The sequence below is a fragment of the Dama dama genome, chromosome 14 (assembly GCF_033118175.1).
Source record: "Dama dama isolate Ldn47 chromosome 14, ASM3311817v1, whole genome shotgun sequence".
NCBI classification, from domain to species: Eukaryota; Metazoa; Chordata; class Mammalia; order Artiodactyla; family Cervidae; genus Dama; species Dama dama.
The window spans coordinates 8,498,946-8,523,980 of NC_083694.1; positions in this window are offsets into that span (position 1 = coordinate 8,498,946).

A 25,035-nucleotide genomic window follows, 5' to 3' on the forward strand; every position below is an offset into this window, starting at 1 on the left:
TTGAGAGTCCCTTGGACTGCAAGGATATCCAACCATTCCATCCTAAAGGAGATCAGTCCTGGTGTTCATTGGAAGGACTGATGCTGAAGCTGAAACTCCAGTACTTTGGCCACCTCATGCGAAGAGTTGATTCATTGGAAAAGACCCTGATGCTGGGAGGGGTTGGGGGCAGGAGGAGAAGGGGACGACAGAGGATGAGATGGCTGGATGGCATCACCGACTCAATGGACATGGGTTTGAGCAAACTCCGGGAGTTGGTGATGGACAGGGAGACCTGGGGTGCTGCGATTCATGGGGTCCCAAAGAGTTGGACACGACTGAGTGACTGAAATCAACTGAAGCCATTTGAAGATGGAAAGACTAGAGATAAGAATGTGAAAAAGATTATTTTCCCACATCTGGTTCTAGTTTATTTTTTTTTTTTTTATTTTGACACAACTGAACTTTTGCATTTAAAATTCTTTTATTAATAAATTCTATACTGCTTTAATTTTAAGCTTATGTCATTGGTTTTCATTATTGGCATTTGAAATGTGCTAACCACAGTGGATTTTAAATCTGAATTAGAAATAAATCTGCCTTATTCTGTAATTTTACAATATAACTTTATGAGATTGAGATTATAGGATATAAAATATTAATGTTTACCTACTTATTGATTTTAAGTGCTAAAACATTTAAAGTATATAAAATCAGCAAATCACTTTGCTATTATGTAGTGATATAATTATATAGGAGTATCTACATTTCTTAAAAATCACCATCTTCAGTTATTTTTGTCAATTTTATTTAAACATTTAATAGATATATACTTTTATTTTTTAATATATTTTGTAATTTTTAACTATTTTTGATATTACATATCAAATTATGTAGTTTGGCATCATAGTAATTTTAATGATAGTCTTGTAGCAGCAGTAATTTTAATGAGATGGGCCATTTTAATAACACTGTATCAGACATATTAGACTCTGGTAGACCTTAGTATATTTATGAAATAGATTATTGTTCAAACTTACCTTTCATTTCCTCAATTTATCAAATAGAAATATTTAGGTATGTTTAAGCATCTTGTTTTTGAGAAGTATATTCAATTAGTAGCTATAGCAAAAAGAGATAGAGCATGCTATTTTTCTATAATTACACGTACTCAAAAGATTTGATTCAATAACTTTATTCAAATTTAGGTTTAGTAAAACCCTTGAAAATTAACAAGAATATAACTTATTTAAAGTATTTCATAGATAACTAGTAAATACTTAATTATTAAATAGTAGAAAATTTCAAATTACAAAAACTCAAAACTAAAAAAAAAATTCAGATTTATATATTTTTTCTGGTTTGGTAGTATTGGCGCTGGTGGTATATGTATGTCTGTGTGTGGCATACACAAAATCAAATGTGATAAAGGAAATGCAAGTTCTTTCTAGGAATGCAGTATATTTTTTGAGATTGTATAAGTCATTAAAATTCATGAAAATGTAAAAAGTGAGGAAAAGAGATATGTTTGACTTGAATCATCATAGGAAAGTCGCTAAAAATGCATTTAACTGACAATGTCATGCTCTTGCCAAGTAATTTTGGCCATACACTTTCAGTGCTAGCCAGCTATTCTAGCAATGATGGACAGGAGTAATGCTAAACAGTTCCAACACAGGCTGAATGCAGTTGATGATGAATATTTACCCTCACTTCCAATTCTATTGAATACTGATTCTATTGAACACTAATATTTAGTTTCCTTGCAAAGACCAAGAGACAGATTTTATTTTTGATATATTCCTCTTTTTGATTTTAGTAAATATCTCATAAAGCTACTAAAAGTACTACATAGATAACTTTTTTGTTTGATACATTGTAAAGACCTGGCAAATTCATATCATTTAGTCAAAATATGCTGTTTCTCCTTAGTTAATTGGTTTGTCACCTTAGCAGGAAAAATTAGTTAATAAATTTATGACATTTTTAGATCCATTAATTAATATGTGGCAGCCTCAAAAATGTTGTCTCATCAGAGCAAAGTTAGAAACAAACAGAAAATGAAATATGAAAGCATAACCATAAGGAAACCTGATTAATATTACTTATCACAATAATAATAGCTATTGGAGTCACTGAAATCTGTAATAGGGGCTATCGCTTAATCATTCACTAAGTTATAAGGGTAAATTCTGTGTAGATAATTGAATTCATCATCATAGACAGTGGCTTTTGAAAGTTTTTATGGTCTGAAAAGATCTGTGGCCTGGAGATGACTCAATTGTCTTCAGTTGAGCAACTTGAAAATTTAATTACTTCACTGTACAGAGTAGATATGAAAATGATTTGGAGGTAATGAGGAGCAGAGATTTCCTGAGATTGAAGTTAAATCAGTATCAGTTCATACTAGGTTTTGTAAATTTAAAGTGCTAAATACAATCATGCAATCTCCATTATAACAATTAAAAATTTAAAAATATATACCAAAAAAATATGAAAGGGGATTCCAAACAGTTCACTGCAAAAAAATTTTAGTAAACATGAAAGAAAACTGCAATGGAAGAAATGAAAATTGAAAATAAAACATAAAACAAAAAATGGCAAAAGTTGTTTTTTATCAATGATTCATTAGTGTAAATAAAATTTCTTCAATCAAAAAACAAAGATTGACAGAATTATTTGAAAAAATGGTCCAAGTATATGCTATCTATAGGAGACACATTTTAATACAAACAGAATCAAGTGGAAACAGAAAGAATGAAAGAAGATGAGAGTAAACAAAAGAGAGAATTAGTAGCTAGGTTAATATCAAATATATTTTAAGTCAAAATCTGTTACAAGAGACAAAGGGCATTATATACTGATACGCAATAATTCATCAAGAAGAAAGAACACTTATAGTCATATATAAGCCACCAAAGTTTCCCAAATATATGAAGAAAGCATTGGCAGAATTGAAGGGAGAAATATTAAATTTTGTAATAATAGTTAAACAGTTTGATAAAATAATTTTGATAATGGATAGAATATCTAGACAGAAAATACATAAGGAAGCAGTGAGAAACAGCATAGACCAAGTAGATATAATAGACAAATATAGAACATTCAACACCACAGCAGAAAATACATTCTTCTCAAGTGCTCATGGAAAATTTTCCAGGTTAGGCCATATGTTAAATACGAAAACAGCTCTCAATAAATTTTAAAAGATTGAAATAATATTAAATATCCTTCTAACCACAGTAGAATGAAGCTATAGATCAATAATAGAAAGAAATGGGTTTTAAAAAAATGGAAATTAAAGAGCATATTCTTAAACAACCGGTGAATCAAAGAAATCACAAGGACAATAAAGCACATTTAGAGATGAATTAAACTAGGGCTTTAAGGAAAATTTATAGCCATAAACACCTAAATTGAAAATATTTCAACTTAATAACCTTGAGGAAGGATGGGGAAAAAACAAAATAATCTCAAAGCTAGTGGAAAGAAGAAAATAATAAAGCATAGAATGGAGATAGATAGCATAATGAATAGAAAAACAATAGAATCAATCAAATCAGAAGTTGGTGCTTTGAAATGGTGAACAAAATTACCAAACATTTAGCTGGACTGACAAAGGAAAATCTGAAGAGACAAATGACTACAATCAGAGATGAAAAGTGGAAACATTATTAGCAACAATTCAGAAATAATCAAATACTATTAGTAAATTTGATGAAGAATTGTATACCAACAAATTAAATAACTTAGGTGAAATAAGCAAATACCTAGAGACACACAAATGATCTAAGCTAATTCTAGTAGTTAGAAAATCTTAACATATCTAAAACAAATTTAAAAAAATGACATTAGTAATTAAAAACTTCCAACAAAGAAAAGTCTAGGACCAGTCAGATTTGCTGGTGAATTAAATGAAAAACAGAAAAATAACACTTAAACTTTCAAGAAAGGGGACAATTCTTTTTTTTTTTTTCATTTATTTTTATTAGTTGGAGGCTAATTACTTTACAGTATTGTTGTGGTTCATTTTATCAGGCCATGATTACACTGAAGCCAAAGCCAATCAAAGGGATCACAAGAAAAGAAAATTACAGGCCAATATCCCTTATGACTTTAGGTGAACTAATTCTCAAGGAAAGATGAACAAAACCAAATTCAGTAGCATATGAAAAAGGTTATACACCCTGACCAATTTATTGCAGGGATGTAAGGATAGAGCAACATAAGACAATCAGTCAGTATAAGATGCTGCATTAATTGAATGATGAGGAGTGGCAGTGCATGATTTTCTCTGTATTAACTGCAGCACAATAAGCATTTAAAAAAGCCAACATCCACTTGTGATAAAAGCACTCTGATAACTAGGAATAGAAAGGAGCTTCCTTAATATGATGAAGAGCATTTATTAAAAGCCCACAGCTAGCCTCATACCCAATGGTTAAAGACTGAATGTCACCCCATTAGATCAGGAAAAGGGTACCTACCTACTTTTCCCATGGCTATGCAACATTGTACTAGACGTCCCAATTAGAGCAATTAGACAAGAAAAATAAATAAAAGTCACATAAATTGGAAAGTAAGGAAAGAATGATCCCTATATGAAGATGAAAAAAAAAAAAAAATCCCATATGAAGATTAGTCCAAGGAATCAATAGGAAAACAGCTCAAGCCAATTAATAAATTCAGACAACTTGCAAGGTACAAGACCATTATCTGGAAATCAGATGAGTTTCTATACAGTGGCAATAAACTCTTTGACAAGAGAATTAAGAAAGAACTCCCATTTGCAATAAGAGCAAAAAGAATAAACTATTTAGAAATAACTTTAACCAAGAATGTCAAAATCTTATATACTGAAAAATGCAAAACATTTCTCAACAACTAATTTTAAAAGACATAAATAAATGGAAAAATTTATTTAGTTTCATGGATAAGAATACTTAAAACTGTTAAGATGACAGCAGTATTCAAAGCATTCTGTTGCTTCAATACTGTTTATATCAAAACTCCAAAAACCATTTGCAGCAGTAAGAAAGTTGATCCTCAGATTCATGTGGAATTTAAAGGGGCTCTGAATAACTATATTGAAGAATAAAAACAAAAATAGAAAACTCACACTACCTGGATTCAAAATTTACCATAAAGCTGTAGTAACCAAAGAGATGTAGTAATGACAGAGCAGTAGACCTTTGGGCTAATGGTAAAAAAAATGTGAGTCCAGAAATAAGTCCACACAGCTATAGTCAATTTTTGACAAATATGCTAAATTGAAAGAATAGTCTTTTTAGCAAAGAATGTGGGACAACTGGATATTCACATGGAGAAACAGGACAGTGGAGTGCTACTTCACATCATATATAGAAATCAAGGTGAATCAGTGATCTAATTATGAGAGCTAAATACTATAAACTATCAGGCTTCCCAGGTGACTCAATGGTAAATAATCCGCCTACTAATGAAGGAAACATAGGAGATATGGGTTTGCTTCCTGGGTCAGGAAGATCCCCAGGAGAAGGAAATGGCTACCTACTCCAGTATTCTTGCCTGGAAAGGTCCATGGACAGAGGAGCCTGGTGGAGTGCAGCCCATGGGGTCCCAAAGAGTTGGATATGACTGAGCACAGACACATGCACCATAAAACTCTCAGAATTAAATGTCAGAATAAATTTTCATAAATTTAAACGTGGTGAAGTATTCTTTCATGGAGCATAAAATCATGCACAACAAAGAAAATATAAATTTGACTTTATTAAATTATATATTTCTTGACATTATCAAGAAAATGAAAAGACAACATATACAATGAGAGAAAATATTTGCAAGTTACATATCTTATGAGTTAGATAGCCAGAATATATAAAGAGATTGTACAGTACAAAAACAAAAAAGACAAACACTCTATGTTAAAAAATGGGTAATGGGGTTAAATAGACATGTTTCTGAAGAAAATATAAAAATGATCAATATGCATATTAAAAATGCTAAACATTATTAGCTATGAGGGAAATACAAATCAACATCATAAAATAACAGGAGGATTATAATGAAAAGATGGAAAATACCAAATGTTAATAAGAATGTAGAGAAATTAGAACATTCTTAAATTGCTGGTGAAAATTTAAAATGTAGCCATTACTGAAAAATTTGTTGCTTCCTCCAAAAGCTAAAATGAAATTACCAGCAATTCTACTCCTAGGCAAATAACCCCAAAATTGAAAAGAGGAACTTGAACTTGTATAAAAATGTTTATTGAAGCATTATTCAAATTTTGATAGCTACAACCCATATTTCCATTAGATGAGCGGATAAACCGTGTGATGTAAACATGAAATGGGATACTATTCAGTTTCTGATACATGTGACAACATTGATGAACCTAGAAAATACTATGCTAAGTGAAATAGCATAGTGAAGTAAGCTAGAAATGAAAGGATAAATGTTTTATGAACCCAGGTATATGAATGACCAACATAGACAGAATGTTAGAAAGTGAAGACATTACTTTGCCAATAATGGTCCATCTAGTCAAAGCGATGGTTTTTCCAGTAGTCATGTATGGATGTGAGAGGGGATGTGAAGAAAGCTGAGCACCGAAGAACTGATGCTTTTGAGCTGTGGTGTTAGAGAAGACTCTTGAGAGTCCCTTGGACTGTAAGGAGATCCAACCAGTCCATCCTTAAGGAGATCAGTCCTGAATATTCATTGGAAGGACTGATGCTGAAGCTGAAACTCCAATATTTGGGCCACCTGATGTGAAGAACTGACTCATTGGAAAAGACTCCATTGCTGGGAAAGATTGAAGGGGGGAGGAGAAGGGGACGACAGAGGATGAGACTGTTGGCTGGCATCACTGGCTCAATGGACATGAATTTGAATAAGCTCCAGGAATTGGTGATGCATGGCAAAGCCTGACATGTTGCAGTCCAAGGGGTCACAAAGAGTTGGACACGACTGAGCAACTGAATTGAACTGAGAATAGGCAAACAGATAGAGATATGAAGTAAATTAGAGGATACTGTTTCATTGACTACACTGAAGCCTTTGCATGGATCACAACAAACTGGAAAATTTTTAAAGAGATGTGAATACCAGACCTCCTACCTGTTTGCTGAGAAATCTGTGTGCAGGTCAGGAAGCAACAGTTAGAACAACTGACAGGTTTAAAATTGGGAAAGGAGTGTGACAAGGCTGTATGTTGTCACTCTGCTTTTTTAACTTATATACAGAGTATATGATAACACCCTAGTGACAGAAAGCAAAAACCTCCTGATGAGGGTGAAATGGGAAAGTGAAATATCTGGCTTAAAATTCAACATTCAAAAAACGAAGATCATGGCATCTGGTCCCATCATTTCATGGCAAATAGATAGGGGAAAAGGGGAAACACTGACAGAATTTATTTTCCTGGGCTCCAAAATCACTGCAGATGGTGACTGCAGCCATGAAATTAAAAGACACTTGCTCCTTGGAAGAAAAGCTATGACAAACCTAGACTGCATATTAAAAAGCAGAGACATCACTTTGTTGACAAATGCTCATATGGTCAAAGCTATGGTTTTTCCAGCATTCATGTGACAGTTGGACCACAAAGAAGGCTGATCACTGAAGAACAGATGCTTTCATATTGAGGTGGTGGAGAAGACTCTTGAGAGTCCCTGAACTGCAAGGAGATTAAACCAATAAATCCTGAAGAAAATCAAACTTGAATAGTCATTGGAAGAACTGATGCTAAGCTGAAGCGCCAGTACTTTGGCCACCTAATGCAAAGAGCTGACTCATTGGAAAAGATCCTAATGCTGGGAAAGATTGAAGGCGGTAGAAGAAGGGGGCAATGGAGGATGAGATGGTTGGATGTCATCATTGACTCGATGGACATGAGTTAGAGCAAACTCTGGGAGATAGTGAAGGACAGAGAACCCTGGCCATGATGCAGTGCACAGGGTCACAAAGAGTCAGACACAACCGAGTGACTGAAGAACAACAACAACAAAAATCCAGAGTACATAATGTGAAATGCCAGGCTGGATGAATCACAAACTGTAGTTAAGATGGCCTGGAGAAATATCAACAACCACAGATAGGCAGATGATACCACTCTAATGGAAGAAAGGGAAGAGGAACTAAATAGCCTCTAGATGAAGTTGAAAGAGGAGAATGAAAAGCTGGCTTAAAACTCAACAACAACAAAAACAAAACTAAGTTCATGGCATCCAGTTTCATCACTTTGTGGCAAATAGAAGGGGATAAAGTGTAAACAGTGACAAATTTTATTTTCTTAAGCTCCAAAATCACTGTGGACAAGGAATGCACCCATGAAATTATAAGACACTTGCTCCTTGGAAGGAAAAAAATGACAAACCTAGACAGTGTATTAAAAAGCAGAGACATCAGTTTGCAGACAAAGTTCTATTTAGTAAAAGGTATGGCTTTTCCAATAGTCATGCACGGATGTGAGAGTTGGACTATAAAGAAGATTGAGTGTCAAAGAACTGATGCTTTTGAAGTGTGGTGCTGGAGAAGACTCTTGAGAGTCCCCGGACTGCAGAGTTCAAACCTGTCAGTCCTAAAGGAATTTAAGTCTGAATATTTATTGGTAGGACCGATGCTGAAGCTGAAGCTCCAATACTTTGGCCACCTGAATGAAAGAACTGACTCATTAGAAAAGACTCTGATGCTGGGAAAGACTGAAGGCAGGAAGAGAAGGGAATGGCAGAGGATGAGATGGTTAGATAGCATCACTGACTCAATGGACATGAATTTGAGCAAACTCTGGGAGCTAGTGAAGGACAGAGAAGTCCGGCTGTAGTCCATGGGGTCGCAAAGAGTCTTAGTTACTGAACAACTAGCTGTGAGCAGGGGAAATAGGGATTTGTTTCTTAATGAGTACAGTGTCCATTTGGACTGTTTAGAGTAAAAGTGTTTTTGTAAGTAGTGGGTATGGTTGAGCTTTGTGAATGTAATCAGTGTAATGACTAAAATCTCAAACAAAAAGTTATATATGTTTTAGCACAAACAAACCTTTTTAAATAAGGACAACAGGCCTACATGTGAAATGTAAAATGTCTGCAAGATATAGATTAAAAAGATGCATGATGTGCAAGTTGTGAGTTAAGCTTTATTTGGGGCAAAAAGAGGACTCTAGCCCGGGAGACAACACCTTAGATAGCTCTGAGAGACGGCACCAAAGCAGCAATGGTGGAAGGTCAATATGCAAGATCTTGTTGAAGGGGGAGTTCAATGAAATCATTGGCTTACTTTGCAAAATTTTTCTGTTAGTCACAATGAGCTGATGTCACCATAAGGGGTTTAGTGATTTTCTAGCTATGAAAAGATTCAAGGATTGGGATAACAAAATCAGTTCCTGAAAATATTTATCTGAAGACTTGTTACACCAGTTTCCCTGGTGCAAAGAGTGTCTCACTCTTTACTATGAATTCCCTTCAGCGGGTGTTGAAGTTCAGCAGCTGCAACAGTACAGGGTTCGGTCTCCACAAAGGCAGATGGAAAATGCTTTTGTTGTTGTTCAATCACAGGCAAATGCTCTTGGCGAACACCAGTTTGTAAGTTGACAAATGTAACAGGAGAAGGTTTAGGAGACTTTGGATTTAGTGATTTTGTTTATTTTTTGATAAAATATCAAAAGCTTACCCCATAAAAGGAAAAAAATGATAAGTTGGATTCTATTAAAATTAAAAACTTATAGTCTGCAAAGATCACTGTTAGAATATAAACAAAGACAGACTGGTAAAAAATTTTGTAAGAAAATCCTTTCTAGAATTTGATAAAGAAATGATATCCAAAATAGACAAAGAAACCTTAAAATTTAACAATAAAAATCAAATTTAAGTTTCCTTTCTTGTGCAAAAGCTTTTAAGTTTCATTAGGTCCCATTTGTTTATTTTTGCTTTTATTTCCAATATTCTGGGAGGTGGGTCATAGAGGACCCTGCTGTGATTTATGTCGGAGAGTGTTTTACCTATGTTCTCCTCTAGGAGTTTTATAGTGTCTGGTCTTACATTTAGATCTTTAATCCATTTTGAGTTTATTTTTGTGTATGGTGTTAGAAAGCATTCTAGTTTCATTCTTTTACAAGTGGTTGACCAGTTTTCCCAGCACCACTTGTTAAAGAGGTTGTCTTTTTTCCATTGTATATCCTTGCCTCTTTTGTCGAAGGTAAAGTGCCCATAGGTTCCTGGATTTATCTCTAGGCTTTCTATTCTGTTCCATTGATCTATATTTCTGTCTTTGTGCCAGTACCATACTGTCTTGATGACTGTGGCTTTGTAGTAGAGTCTGAAGTCAGGCAGGTTGATTCCTCCAGTTCCATTCTTCTTTCTCAAGATTACTTTGGCTATTCAAGGTTTTTTGTATTTCCATACAAATTGTGAAATTATTTGTTCTAGTTCTGTGAAAAATACCGTTGGTAGCTTGAAAGGCATTGCATTGAATCTATAGATTGTTTTGGGTAGTATAGCCATTTTGAAACTATTGATTCTTCCAATCCATGAACACGGTATATTTCTCCATCTGTTTGTGTCCTCTTTGATTTCTTTCATCAGTGTTTTATAGTTTTCTATGTATAGGTCCTTTGTTTCTTTAGGTAGATATACTCCTAAGTATTTTCCTGCAGCTCAATTTCAGAAAAATAAATGACTCAATCAAAAAATGGGCCAAAGAACTAAACAGACATTTCTCCAAAGAAGACATACAGATGGCTAACAAACACATGAAAAGATGCTCAACATCACTCATTATTAGAGAAATGCAAATCAAAACCACAATGAGGTACCATTACACGCCAGTCAGGATGGCTGCTATCCAAAAGTCTACAAGCAATAAATGCTGGAGAGGGTGTGGAGAAAAGGGAACCCTCTTACACTGTTGGTGGGAATGCAAACTAGTACAGCCACTATGGAAAACAGTGTGGAGATTTCTTAAAAAACTGGAAATAGAACTGCCAAATGACCTAGCAATCCCACATCTGGGCATACACACCAAGGAAACCAGATCTGAAAGAGACACGTGCACCCCAGTGTTCATCGCAGCACTGTTTATAATAGCTAGGACATGGAGGCAACCTAGATGCCCATCAGCAGATGAATGGATAAGGAAGCTGTGGTACATATACACCATGGAATATTACTCAGCCGTTAAAAAGAATTCATTTGAATCAGTTCTAATGAGATGGATGAAACTGAAGCCCATTATATAGAGTGAAGTAAGCCAGAAAGATAAAGAACATTACAGCATACTAACACATATATATGGAATTTAGAAAGATGGTTAATGATAACCCTATATGCAAAACAGAAAAAGAGACACAGAAGTACAGAACAGACTTTTGAACTCTGTGGGAGAAGGTGAGGGTGGGATGTTTCAAAAGAACAGCATGTATATTATCTAGGGTGAAACAGATCACTAGCCCAGGTGGGATGTATGAGACAAGTGCTCTGGCCTGGTGCACTGGGAAGACCCAGAGGAATTGGGTGAGAGGGAGGTGGGAGGGGGGGATCGGGATGGGGAATACGTGTAACTCTATGGCTGATTCATATCAATGTATGACAAAACCCACTAGAAGAAAAAAATATTAAAAATAAAAAAATAAAAAAAAATAAAGCATAATGCCAAAGAAAGAGCCTAAAAAAAAAAAAAAAAAAAAAAAAAACTGGAAATAGAACTGCCATATGACCCAGCAATCCCACTTCTGGGCATACACACTGAGGAAACCAGATCTGAAAGAGACATGTGCACCCCAATGTTCATCGAAGCACTGTTTATAATAGCCAGGACATGGAAGCAACCTAGATGCCCATCTGCAGACGAATGGTTAAGAAAGTTGTGGTACATACACACAGTGGAATATTACTCATCCATTAAAAAGAATACATTTGAATCAGTTCTAATGAGATGGATGAAACTGGAGCCCATTATACAGAGTGAAGTAAGCCAGAAAGATAAAGACCAATACAGTATACTAACGTACATATATGTAATTTAGAAAGATGGTAACGATAACCCTATATGCAAAACCGAAAAAGAGACATAGATGTACAGAACAGACTTTTGGACTCTGTGGGAGAAGGCGAGGGTGGGATGTTTCGAGAGAACAGCACCGAAACATGTATATTATCTAGGGTGAAACAGATCACCAGTCCAGGCTGGATGCATGAGACAAGTGCTCAGGCCTGGTGCACTGGGAAGACCCAGAGGAATCAGGTAGAGAGGGAGGTGGGAGGGGGTATTGGGATGGGGAATACTTGTAAATCCATGTCTGATTCATGTCAATGTATGACAAAAACCACTGCAATATTGTAAAGTAATAGCCTCCAACTGATAAAAATAAATGAAAAAAAAATCAAATTTAAGATAGGTAAAATATCTGAGCACATATCTCATCAAAAAGACTGCTCTACAGATAAAATGTTCACTATTGTATATCATTGGAAATTGAAAATTAGCACAACAATGAAGTAATTCTACTCACCTATTACAAAGACTAAAACCCAAGACACTGACAGTAACAAATTCTGGCAAGGGTGTGAAGGAATAGGAACCCTCAGTCATTGCTGTTAGAATGCAAATTGATATATCTATTTGTAAGACATGTGACAATGCCTTATAAGGCTAAACATAGTCCTACCATGCAATCTAGCAATTATGCTCCTTGATATTATGCTCTAAATGAGTTACAAATTACATCCTCATAAAAACTTGTACACAGATATTTTGGTAGTTTTATTCACAGTTGCCAAAATTTTGAAGAAATCCAGATATATTTCAGTAGATGAATAGACATAAAGGCTGTGGCATATTCATATATGAATATTATTCAGCAATAAAAATAAGTGAGCTGTCAAAATATAAAATGATGTGGAGGAACTTTAAAGGCATATTGTTAAGTGAGTGAAACCTATCTGAAAAGGCTACATACTTTATGATTGTAACTATATGATGCTCTGAAAAAAATATATAATATAAAGAAGGTAAATTATAGGCATGATGTTGTACAGACCTCTAGAGATTATTCATCTTGCATAACTAAAACTTTCTGCCAATTTATTTCTCCATTTTTACCTCTTCCCATCCCTGGTAACCACTGTTCTGTGTTTCTCTTCTATGAGCTTGACTATTTCAGATATCTCATAATAAGTGAATATGCATGTATGCTCAGTCACTCAGTCATGTCTGACTCTACAACCCATGGCCTGTAGCCTGCCATGCTCCTCTGTCCATGGAATTTTCTGGCAAGAATACTGGAGCATGTTGCCATTTACCATTAGATAAACAAAATTAAATTCCTGTCCATATTACATGCAAATAGATATATGCATTTTAAATCATCTTGAAGATTAAATTTTAGGAATTTTTTAAAAAAGTACAGGCTATATGATAGTTACAAAATTCACATTGGATCTCTTGGAAAATATCTCTTGCAAATAGGTAGTCATTCTCCAGGAAGGGGAAATTTAGAAAAAATTTTCATCAAGACAGGAGTATATATTTGAGGTAGTATAGCTTTCAATATTTTATATCATATAAGATATATATATATATATGTATATATGTATATATATATACTCATTATATAGTTTTCAAGAGCATCTCAAAAATACAGAATTCTCTCTAAGAAGAAGCCTGGAGGGCTGTAGTCCATGGGATCGCAAATAACTGGAAAAGACTAAGTGACTGAGCAAGCAGGTAGGCACACAAGGTTTACATATGAATGCGAATAGGTTAGGTGACTTGCAAAAATTCTTTCTGGAAACCCTGGGAGCACTTGGAAAAAATCAGAGAAGCATCCTCTAAACAGTTTTAATGTTGTACCCAATAGTGCAAGGTTTGCTTGACTTCCAATGAGAAATTCATGCCATATGAACTAAAAAAGATGGATCAAGAATACTGATGAGTCTGAGATGGAATGTAGTTTATGCAGATTCTTGGGCACTCAAGTTTTGATTTGCAGCTAAAATGCTTTTCATATAGGAAATTCAATGTAACCAGTTTGCAAAATGTAAAATAAAACAACAGAAATCTCTGATAGAGTTGGGTGACCAGAAGGGGGAACTCTCACACCCTGTGAAGATAGCAGAGCCCAACAGGAAGAAGAAAGACTCCTCTTCTTTCCTGGCAAGGACTCAGCCAATGAGAAGCCCTGGCTTCTTTGTTTACAAAGTCTTCCTTTTACCTCTCTGTAAAAGCGTTTTCCTTCCCTTGCCATGTGGAGACCTGCATGTAACTTGCCGTAATTGCAGACTCCAAGTTGCAATTCTCTGCTGATCCTGAATAAGCCATTTTCTTATTTTATTCTGGAGGAATAACTGGCAGTTGGTTTGTCTTAGGTTCAGAATCTCTAGAATGAAGTTGTTTAACATGTCAAAATATTATTGGTCTCCATGGATATGGCTCACTTGATTATAATATTTTTAATGACAAGATCATGTACCATTAGTGTGTTTTAGGACTGACTTTTTCATCTTGGATCAAAACTAAGAATTCAAAAAGCACCGAGTTGTATATATTTGAATAACATGCTGATAATCCTCACTATTTTTTCCCTGCTAAAAATTTGGTAGAAGCAGAGTAGGGACATATATACCTGACTTTCAATTCACTGAGATGTAATTTCTAATTTAGTGATACAAAATAAATAATATAGTCCATCATAAAAGAAGTGTTGAAGTCAAATATGGTAAGGGGAAAAAAGAAAAAAAAAAAAAATTTCAGTAAAGAAAATGTACAGAAAATCTGGCTAAAGTATCCAAAACACCTTGTCAAGCCTTGTGTTAGTTTGCAGCCCAAGGTTCACTCAACCAAAGCATATTATTGTTTTTTTTCACTCACAAGTTACTGGTCTGATCAACTAAATTCTTCACAAGTTTTAGATAAATAAACCAGGGTCAATGATTTTATATAAAATGGGTTTACAAAAACTAGCATTTATTCAAAATGTTTGGACTCCAGCTATTTCTTAAACTGAACTGAAATTTTTCACCAGCCTTGTATTTGGACTATGAGACACTAATAATTGTAAAAATAAAATAGCTTACTACTATATATTTATCTCCTATTTTGGATAAAAGAAATATGTTTAAGGCTTTTATAAATGACTTGAGCTCCATGGAGTTGTATAAACTGGATAGAGCTAAGATCAAATATTTGTAACATTTAGAAAACAAAATTATTTTTACAGTTTTAAAGGTCAAATAAAATTGATTATTCACCAGATGCAAGAATTAAAATTGAAACTTAATGTAAAATTCCAGTTTTCAAGAAGTAAAATTTTACTTTCAATTCAAAACCTATTAGAACAATTGTCTTGTTTCCGGACTATATTGTCATACACAAAAATAAAAAAATGTTCACTTCCTCTTAAAAGAGTTTACACTGTTATAAGAGGAAAAAAGGTGCATAAAGAAAATGTGTATGTGACATATATAGCTCCATGTGTTAAAAGTAAAAGTTAGCTATAATATCTTTTGTGCCTTTTCATACTGCTCATGCCGTTCGCATGGCATGAGTACTGGAGTGGTTTGCATCCCCTCTTGCAGTGGACAACATTTTGTCAAAATCCTTCCATATGACCTATCCATCTTTGGTGGCCCTGTATGACATGGCTCAGCTTCTTTGAGTTATGCAAATCCCTTCATCACAACAAGACTGTAATCCACTAAGGGGATCCATGAAGAAGAGTGAAAAAGCTAGAAATGCAACATTAAAACACTAAGATCATAACATCCTATCCCATCACTTCAAGGCAGATAGAAGAGGAAATACTGGAAACAGTGACAATTTTTTTCCCCCCTTGAGCTCCAAAATCACTGCAGATTTTGTGATGGTGGCCATTTGGTGATGGTGGCCATGAAATTAAAAGACACTTGCTCCTTGAAGGGAAAGCTATGACAAACCTAGATAGTGTAGACGTCACTTTGCTGACAAAGTTCCATATGTCAAAACTATGTTTTTTTCCAGTGGTCATGTACAAATATGAGAGTTGGATCAAAAAGAAGGCTGGCACCAAAGAATTGATGCTTTTGAATTATAGTGCCAGAGAAGACTCTTGAGAGTCTCTTGGATAGCAAGGAGATCAAACCAGTAAATTCTGAAGGAAATAAACCTTGAATATTCATTGGTAGGACTGATGCTAAAGCTGACGCTTCTTAACTGGCCACTTGATGTGATGAGCCAACTCATTGGAAAAGATCTGATGCTGGGAAAAATTGAAGGCAGAAAAAGAAGAGAGTGGCAGAGGATGAGACTGTTAGATAGCATCATTGACTCAAATGGACATGAATTTGAGCAAACTTTGGGAAAATATTGAAGGACAGGGAAGCCTGGCATACTGCAGTCCGTGGAATCACAAAGAGTTGGACAGGACTTAGGGACTGAAGCCTGTCAGGATAGAGTCCATGCGGTTGCAAAGAGTTGGACATGACTGAAGTTTCTTGACTTGACTTCACACAGGTAGAATATAGTCACCTGTGATTATAAAATATATATCTTTAAGTATATCCAATTCATTAGCATTTATTATATAATATCAGAGGTGCCATCCTAGGCACTGAGGACTATGAAACATTAGCATTCTTGTCCTAAGTAGTTGGTAACCTGAATTTTGGGTTGTGGTGATAAATAGAAATATTAAAACAAATCAGTATCTCCAATATTATGTGGTATTTCAAAAATAAAGATGTGCAAAAGTGAAGTCAAATATTTTTACTAGAAAAACTTTTGGAACTTTTTTGTTGTTGTTCAGTTGTTGAGTCATGTCCAACTCTTTTCAACCCCATGAACTGCAGAATGCCAGGCTTCCCTGTCCTTCTCTATATTCCAGACTTTGCTCAAACTCATGTCCATTGAGTTGGTAATGCCATCCAACCATCTCATCCTCTGTTGTCCCTTTTTCCTGCCTGCAATCTGTCCCAGCATCAAGGATTTTTACAATGAGTTGGCTCTTCATATCAGGTGCCCAAACTATAGGAGCTTCAGCTTCAGCATCAGTCCTTCCAATGAGTATTCAGTGTTGATTTCCTTTAAGATTGATTGGTTGGGATCTCCTTGCCATCCAAAGGACTCTCAAGAGTCTTTTCCAGCATCCCAGTTCAAAAGCATCAATTCTTTGGCACTCAGCATTCTTTTTTTTTTTCTTTTTTTAAAATTTATTTATTTTAATTGCAGGCTAATTACCTAACAGTATTGTAGTTTTTTTGTTTGTTTGTTTGTTTTGTTTTGTTTTTGCCATACATTGACATGAATCAGCCATGGGTGTACATGTGTTCCCCATCCTGAACCTCCCTCCTACCTCCCACCTCCCTCCCCATCCTATCCCTCTGGGTCATCCCACTGCACCAGCCCTGAGCACCCTGTCTCATGCATCGAACCTGGACAGGTGATCTATTTCACATATGGTAATATACATGTTTCAATGCTATACTCTCAAATCATTCCACCCTTGCCTTCTCCCACAGAGTTCAAAAGTCTGTTCTTTACATCTGTGTTTCTTTTGTTATCTGGCATATAGGGTCATCGTTACCATCTTTGTAAATTCCATATATAAGTGTTAATATACTGTATTGGCAATTTCCTTTCTGACTTACTTCAATCTGTATGATAGGCTCCAGTTTCATCCACCTCATTAGAACTGATTCAAATGCATTCTTTTTATTAGCTGAGTAATATTCCATTGTGTATATGTACCACAGCTTTCTTATCCACTGAGGAAACCAGAATTAAAAGAGACACATGTACCTCAATGTTCATAACAGCACTGTTTACAACAGCCAGGACATGAAGCAACCTAGATGTCCATTGGCAGATAAATGGATAAGAAAGCTGTGGTTCATAGGCACTCAGCATTCTTTATGGTCCAACTCTCACACCCATACATGACTCCTGGAAAAATCATAGCTTTGACTAGTGGACCTTTGTTGCCAAAGTGATGTCTTTGCTTTTTACTATGCTGTCTAGATTTCTCATAGCTTTTCTTCCAAGGAGTAAGCATCTTTTAATTTCATGGCTGCAGTCACTGTCCACAGTGATTTTGGAGCCCAAGAAAATAGCATCTGTCACTATTACCATTGTTTCCCCACTGATTTGTCATGAAGTGATGGGACCATATGACATGATCTTAGTTTTTTGAATATTGAGTTTTAAGCAAGCTTTTTCACTTTCATCAAGAGGCTCTTTAGTTCCACTTCATTTTCTGTCATTAGGGTGGCATGATCTGCATATCTAAGGTTGTTGATCTTTCTCCTGGCATCATCTCTTTCCCACTCTCTGAATCTGGATGGGCCATCTGAGTTAATTAGGCCAAAAAGAAAATGTTTGCATAGTAGGGATGCTATTCTCTGTTGCTTTAGGAATCTTTTCATTGATGCCAGGAGATAAAAGTCAACATGGCCTGCTAGACACCAGACAGGTAAACAAGGCCATCCTAAATATTAGAACTACCAACTGACCTTCCACCTTAAACAGATGAAGGAGAGAATCCAAAAATTCTGACCAGATCCAGACCAGAAACATCTTCCTTTGTGGCTCCATGGTAAAGAATATGCCTAACAATACAGGAGATGCAGGAGATGCATGTTCAAACCCTGAATTTGGAAGATCCCTAAAAGTAGGAAATGGCAAGACACTCCAGTATTGCTTGGAAACTCCCATAAACAGTGAAGTCTGGTGGGCTACAGTACATAGGGTCACAAGGAGTTGGACAGGACTGCGTATCACTACCACAACAAAACCAGAAATACTGCTCAACTGATCAACAGAGTCAAAGCTTAGTAAATGTTTTGTTAAGCCACAAAGTTTTTGATGTTGTTTGAGAGCACAGCAAACAAATTGATACCAGTATTTATTATGTTTTTAAAAATATATGGAATATATGATGAAGAAATGAAAAATAATAAATATTAAGTTATTAAAATTGTCTTATGAAAAGATGGGTTAAGATTTTGTGTATATTAATGATGATAGATTGGAGGCAAAAATAATAGACCTAAGATTCAAAGCTAGACTCACAGGACTCATGATCAATTAGATAGCTTTAAGGAAATCAAACTCTCAAATGTGACCTGAAGATTTCAATATGGGATAAATTGACACAGTTATATAGTAAAAGCAGGGAATCAAAGAAAACAGTTTTGATTGAGCTTATGATATTCAAGTTAGTCATCCTCTGAGAAGACCCTACTAACACAAATCTAAATTGCTCCATGTGAGCCTACATATAATTTGGAAAAAAATAAAGATTTTTTGACACTTTACTGAGGAGAATTAGCTTCTCTCTATATTTTTTTCCTGTCATTACGTGGCTATGAAGGCAAGACTATTCAGTCTTCTATAATCCACTCAATATATCCACCAACATTGAATGAATACAGCGGGCTCTTAGTTTATTTGGTCATGCTTGAGATTTGAGTAAAATGGACTTTTCACTTAAGCTAAAGTTAGTCTTAAAAAAATACTGAATTTTTAACATTTTTCGTATTTTACCGAAATTTTCTATCCTACGGTTAGAGTCAGGATGAATGCTTTTGTATCTGTTCATGACACAAAGTTAAATGATTGACATAATTTACCTTCTTTTGCTATCCAAGATCTCTTTTAGAGCAAATTGCTCAGCTTCATAATAAAAATTAGTAACAGATTCACTGAGAAAATTTAAGCTGCATACATTTCTTTCCAAATTTATCATTCACACGGCTTGGCAAGAGTAAGAACTAAGCCATTCTGGAGGAAATAACAAGTAACAAATTAGTGTCAGGAGCTTAGTAAAAGGTGTTTGTTTATTAACACTGATTTATGACTGCTGATTGATTAACCAACCATGAACACATCTAAAAACTAAGTGACTAAAAAATCAATTAGAATTATTCCAGACCCACACAGGTTCTATATTTTCATAAAACATATGAAAGCTAGGTTATATGCCTACTGGCTATGCCCTAAAATGTATGAATATTTTCTTAAACTTCATCAAATCATCATGTAAATAGTCACTCAGTCATGTCTGACTTTTTGCAGCCCCATGGACTGTAGATCGCCAGGCTCCTCTGTCCATGGGATTTCTCAGGCAAGAATACTGGAGCAGGTTCCCATTTTGTACTCTAGGGGATCTTCTCAACCCAGGGATCGAACCCGTGTCTCCTTCATCGCCTGCTGCTGCTGCTGCTAAGTCGCTTCAGTCGTGTCCGACTCTGTGCGACCTGGTAGACGGCAGCCCACCAGGCTCCGCCGTCCCTGGGATTCTCCAGGCAAGAACACTGGAGTGGGTTGCCATTTCCTTCTCCAATGCATGAAAGTGAAAAGTGAAAGTGAAGTCGCTCAGTCGTGTCTGACTCTTAGCGACCCCACAGACTGCAGCCTACCAGGCTCCTCCGTCCATGGGATTTTCCAGGCAAGGGTATTGGAGTGGGGTGCCATTGCCTTCTCCACATCTCCTGCACTGGCAGGCAAATGAATTCTTTACCACAGGTGCCTCCTTGGAAGCCCAGGTTAAACTTACTAGAGTCTTAATCTATGTCCATGAAATAAAAATGCTTTCTATTGATTTAGCTAGTCATAGTGCGGTCAGGAAGATCCCCTGGAGGAAGAGAGGGCAACCCACTCCAGTACTCTTGCTTGGAGAATCCCATGGACAGAGGAGCCTGGCCAGCTGCAATCCATAGGATCGCACAGTCGAACACGACTAAAGGGACTTAGCATGCATGCAGTCTTCATAAAGCTCTATCAAGTATCTGTGACAACTAGTTTTATCATGCAAATACTTGAAAGAGTGTATTACTATGTGAGTTGAAAGAGATAAATACATTGGCCATATTAACGTTTATTTTTTTCTTCTCATGCAGTGTACAGAACAATAAACGGAACTTCCATTGTAATCCCTAATACTTAAAATATGAATAATGGTCTATTCTGCTACAAAGATGTCTTACGGAATTTAAAAAGTGATTTAAGTGCATGGCTGGAAGACTTTCTCATGAAGCTCTTCTTCCAGAGGATGTTTCTTGAGACAGGCAATACCCTGTAGTTGGTAGGTAAACTTTTAGAAATATTTTCTGTACACAGTTCAATTAATGCATCAGTAGTCAATGAATTTTCTTTCATTTCTTCATAGATATAACAATGCTATATTATACTATCATTTATATTACTATATAATGAGTTATCTTATACAAATTGAGATTTATCAGTGAGGTGATTTTGAATATGAAGTATGAGTAGGGAAAATTTAAATAAGTAGGGAAAAATTAAATATTATAGAATTTATTAGACTTTAATCTGCTCCATACAGCACATAAATCTATTTCAGAACATACAAAATTTTATTTGAACACTATTTGAGGGCTATTTTTTTCTTCTACATTTCAAACATCTGAGAATGACACTTATGAGAAAAGAAAGTTATGCTTTAAAAAATTGTATTTCATGCCAAAGTATTTAAACTTCCCTCTGTTTAATACATATGAGTTTCTTTATATTAGTTCTTTGAGTCTGTTTAAATTTTCTTGCTTCACTTTACTACCATCATTTTGAAAATTAGCATCTCTTCTTTCCCAAATGAAAACATGTATTACATATTCTTCAGGTGAACTCTTTGAAGTAATGCTTTCCTATCAGATATCATTCTGTTACTAACTTAGCAAATGATCTATGAACATCCAATTTTCTGCTTTAAAAATGTGTACAGTGATTATTTAAAAATCCCATAATTATGCATCTTAAAAGTGACATCATTAATCATCTTACTTTATGATAATCATTTAGAGAAACAAATGAAATATTTTGGTCAACTATTCAATTTCAGTTCTAGAATATAATAAGATATTTCTTTCTTTATAGTTGAATATTTCTGATTAATGTGTTTGAGACTCTGAACACACACTTTGAATCCTTTCTAAATGAGACCTGGTCAATAGCTTTGTCTATTGGCAAATTCTAAACACATTGCTGGGCAACCCATGTGGTTGGAAAATGTTTTCCAAGAGAAAGAAGAAAAGGAAAAATTATCATTTTTAATTTGATTTTTAATGCAGTTTGATAAGCCTCTATTCTACTTTTAGAACAGTTAAAATACAGGTGATTAAACATACTCCAAGAAACTTTCTATCTGAAAATGAGTTCTAATATAAAAGGAAAACCTTACAATCACATCTAAATCCATGTGTACTAATATCTATGCTTTTCATACATCCATTATTTATATTGCTATTGTATACAATTTTAAAAGGCATTAAATAGGGCCAATTAAAAGATGTGCCATTTAACAAGTCATCTGTTTTATTCTTTAAAGTCATGTTTTGGGAAATGAGTTGCATTTTGATTGTGATTATATCATTGTCACTGACATTACAATATACATGAGCAAAAGAATTAGTAAAAGGAAATATTAATTATTGAGCTATGTGTAATTTTGAATATTTAGTTAAAAGAGTACCACATTTGAAAAATCATAGTTCTACTAAATTTTAACAGATATTGGATATATATTAGATGGTTATGAAATATTACCTAATGAAGTTTCAAGTCTGCTTTAGGGTACTTCAGTGAATAATTTTGATAGTTTTAGGGAAGTGTGTTTATAATAAATGGTTCAAATGCATCTCACAAAATAATATGTTTTACTGTATGAATTAATATTATAAGATAAAAGCTGTCATACCAGCCTTGGATTGCCTAGCTCCAATTATTTTTTTATTGAATCATAGTTTGATTGTTTTGTTTTGTCTTTTTCTCTTTTTATGGGGAACCCAACTTGGGAATTTCTGTCTTAGAAACAAGCCTTAGTGTTTGTGCACTCTTTAACCTTGAAGGCTTCTAATATGTTCTAAGCTGACTTCCGCACAATGGGCCTTTGTTCTTTCTGTTCATCATTCCAGTATATTAGTCTTTAATTACTCCATCTTAACTTCAGCTATTAAGTTCTAAATATTTTGTGAATGTTTTAGAAATAAGTGACAAAACCCAACCTATCTGATTAAAGCAATAAAGCTGATTTAAGCTATTGAAAATTTGAAAGTGTTAGTCACTTAGCCATTGTCCGTCTCTTTGGGGCCCTATGGGCCCACTAGGTACCTCTGTCCATAGAATTCTACAGGCAAGAAGAATACTGGAATGAGTAGCCATTCCCTTCTCCAGGGGATCTTCCTGACCCAGGGATCAAACCCAGATCTCCTGCATTGCAGGCAAATTCTTTACCATCTGTACCACCAGGGATTTGAGCTATGCTAACTCTCAAAAATAAAGCATTTACATTTAAATTCCACAGGCAGCTTGTCCAGGAATTCAGATGATAAGCTCAGATGACTCACTCATGCTCTGAACTCTAGTTCTCTGATCCTGACTAGTTTGCAAACAGGCTACTCTTTTTTAAAAGTGCAATTGTGTTAAAAACAAACAAACAAACAAAAACAAAACATGATGATACCCAGAGAAGGAGAGAGAAATTCTGGACAAGCAAACAACAGTTGCCACTTCAGATGCTACATCCCCTTACATGCTCTTATCTTGTACTTTTCACATTTCTATCTATCCTCAGAAATTCAGTAAAACTAGGTATTATTCATTTTAGATGAAAAATAATATTTCTCTTAAAACATATTTTTCTGGCTAGTAGAATAACTGAATTTGCTTTCTTATCATTTTACTTAAAAATTAAAAAAAGAATTGTCAATTCATGTCCTTTGCCTATTTAATTTTTTTGTCTTTTTAATAGATGATATTGACTGCTTATTATAAGCTCAACACTGTAAGCCATTTTTAACTACATCTAATGCTCAAAAAACTTTTGCAAAGTAGCTAATTTAATTCCTAATATTTAGATAAGAAAAACTAAGCATGGAGAAATAAAGCAAATTACCTGAATTAAAAGACCTGCTGCTCAGATTTGACCCAGTGTTTTCAGACTGGCAAGAAGAACATGCTTTTGTTGTTGTTGTTTAGTCACTAAGTCCTGTCTAACTTTTTGCAACCCATGGACTGTAGCCCACCAGGTTTCTCTATCCATGGGTTTTCCCAGGCAACAGTACTGGAGTGAGTTGCCATTTCCTACTCCAGGGGATCTTCTGACCCAGGGGTCAAACCCATGTCTCCAGTCCTGGCAGGCAGATTCTTTATCGCTGCACCACCATGCCTTTTAAACACTACTTATTTGCTTCCATATATAACTATTTTATTCCTAACTAACCTGTGATATATACAATAAATAATTTCTCTGAATATTTTTCTGCTGTTATTTATTTTATGCTAGAAGTTTTGTCATTGTTTGTCAGTCATATTCATGTACATCAATCTATTGGTTCATATTGATTCTGTCTTCATAAAGCCCTGTGTTTTTCTATCATGAAAGAATTCAATTTGATATACTTCCAATATTCTTATTTTTTTTACATATCATGTTTTATGGATTAAAATTTATTTTGGCTTGTAGAATGATATATGAATATGATATTTTATCCAAACTTAGCCTCCTAATCAATATTATGTACTTTGTATTCTCCTTATTTATGCCAATTGTATATGCCACTTTATGATCAAATAAATACTACATGTATCTTTTTTTTACTGAATCTTACTTTTTTGTCAATTTGCCAGAAACACAAGGTTGTAATTGTGCCAGCTTTAAAATCTCTTAAAATATCTATGTAAACATTCCCATGAATATATTATGTTAATAAGAAAAGTTTTTGTTTAGCATTCTAACTGGAATTTTGTTGAATTTATATCTTAATTAAGAGTCAGTGGAGGGAGGAACAAGATGGCAGAGGAGTAGGTGGACGTGGAATACATCTCTCTCCATGAATACATCAGGAATACACCTTCAGACACAGATGTGCATCCAGAACACCAGTTGAGAGCAGACAGGAATACCTGAGCAGCAGAAACTATATATAGACCCACGCAAAACTCTGTAGGATGAAGGAACTGGGGGGAAAACAGGAGTGTTAGCAGGACTGGACCTGCCCTCGGCGGTGGGAAAACTGAAGCAGGGGTCCGACCCCCACATCAGGGCATTTGTCTGAGTCAGAAGAGAAACATTTAAGGCTGAGAGGGAAAGAG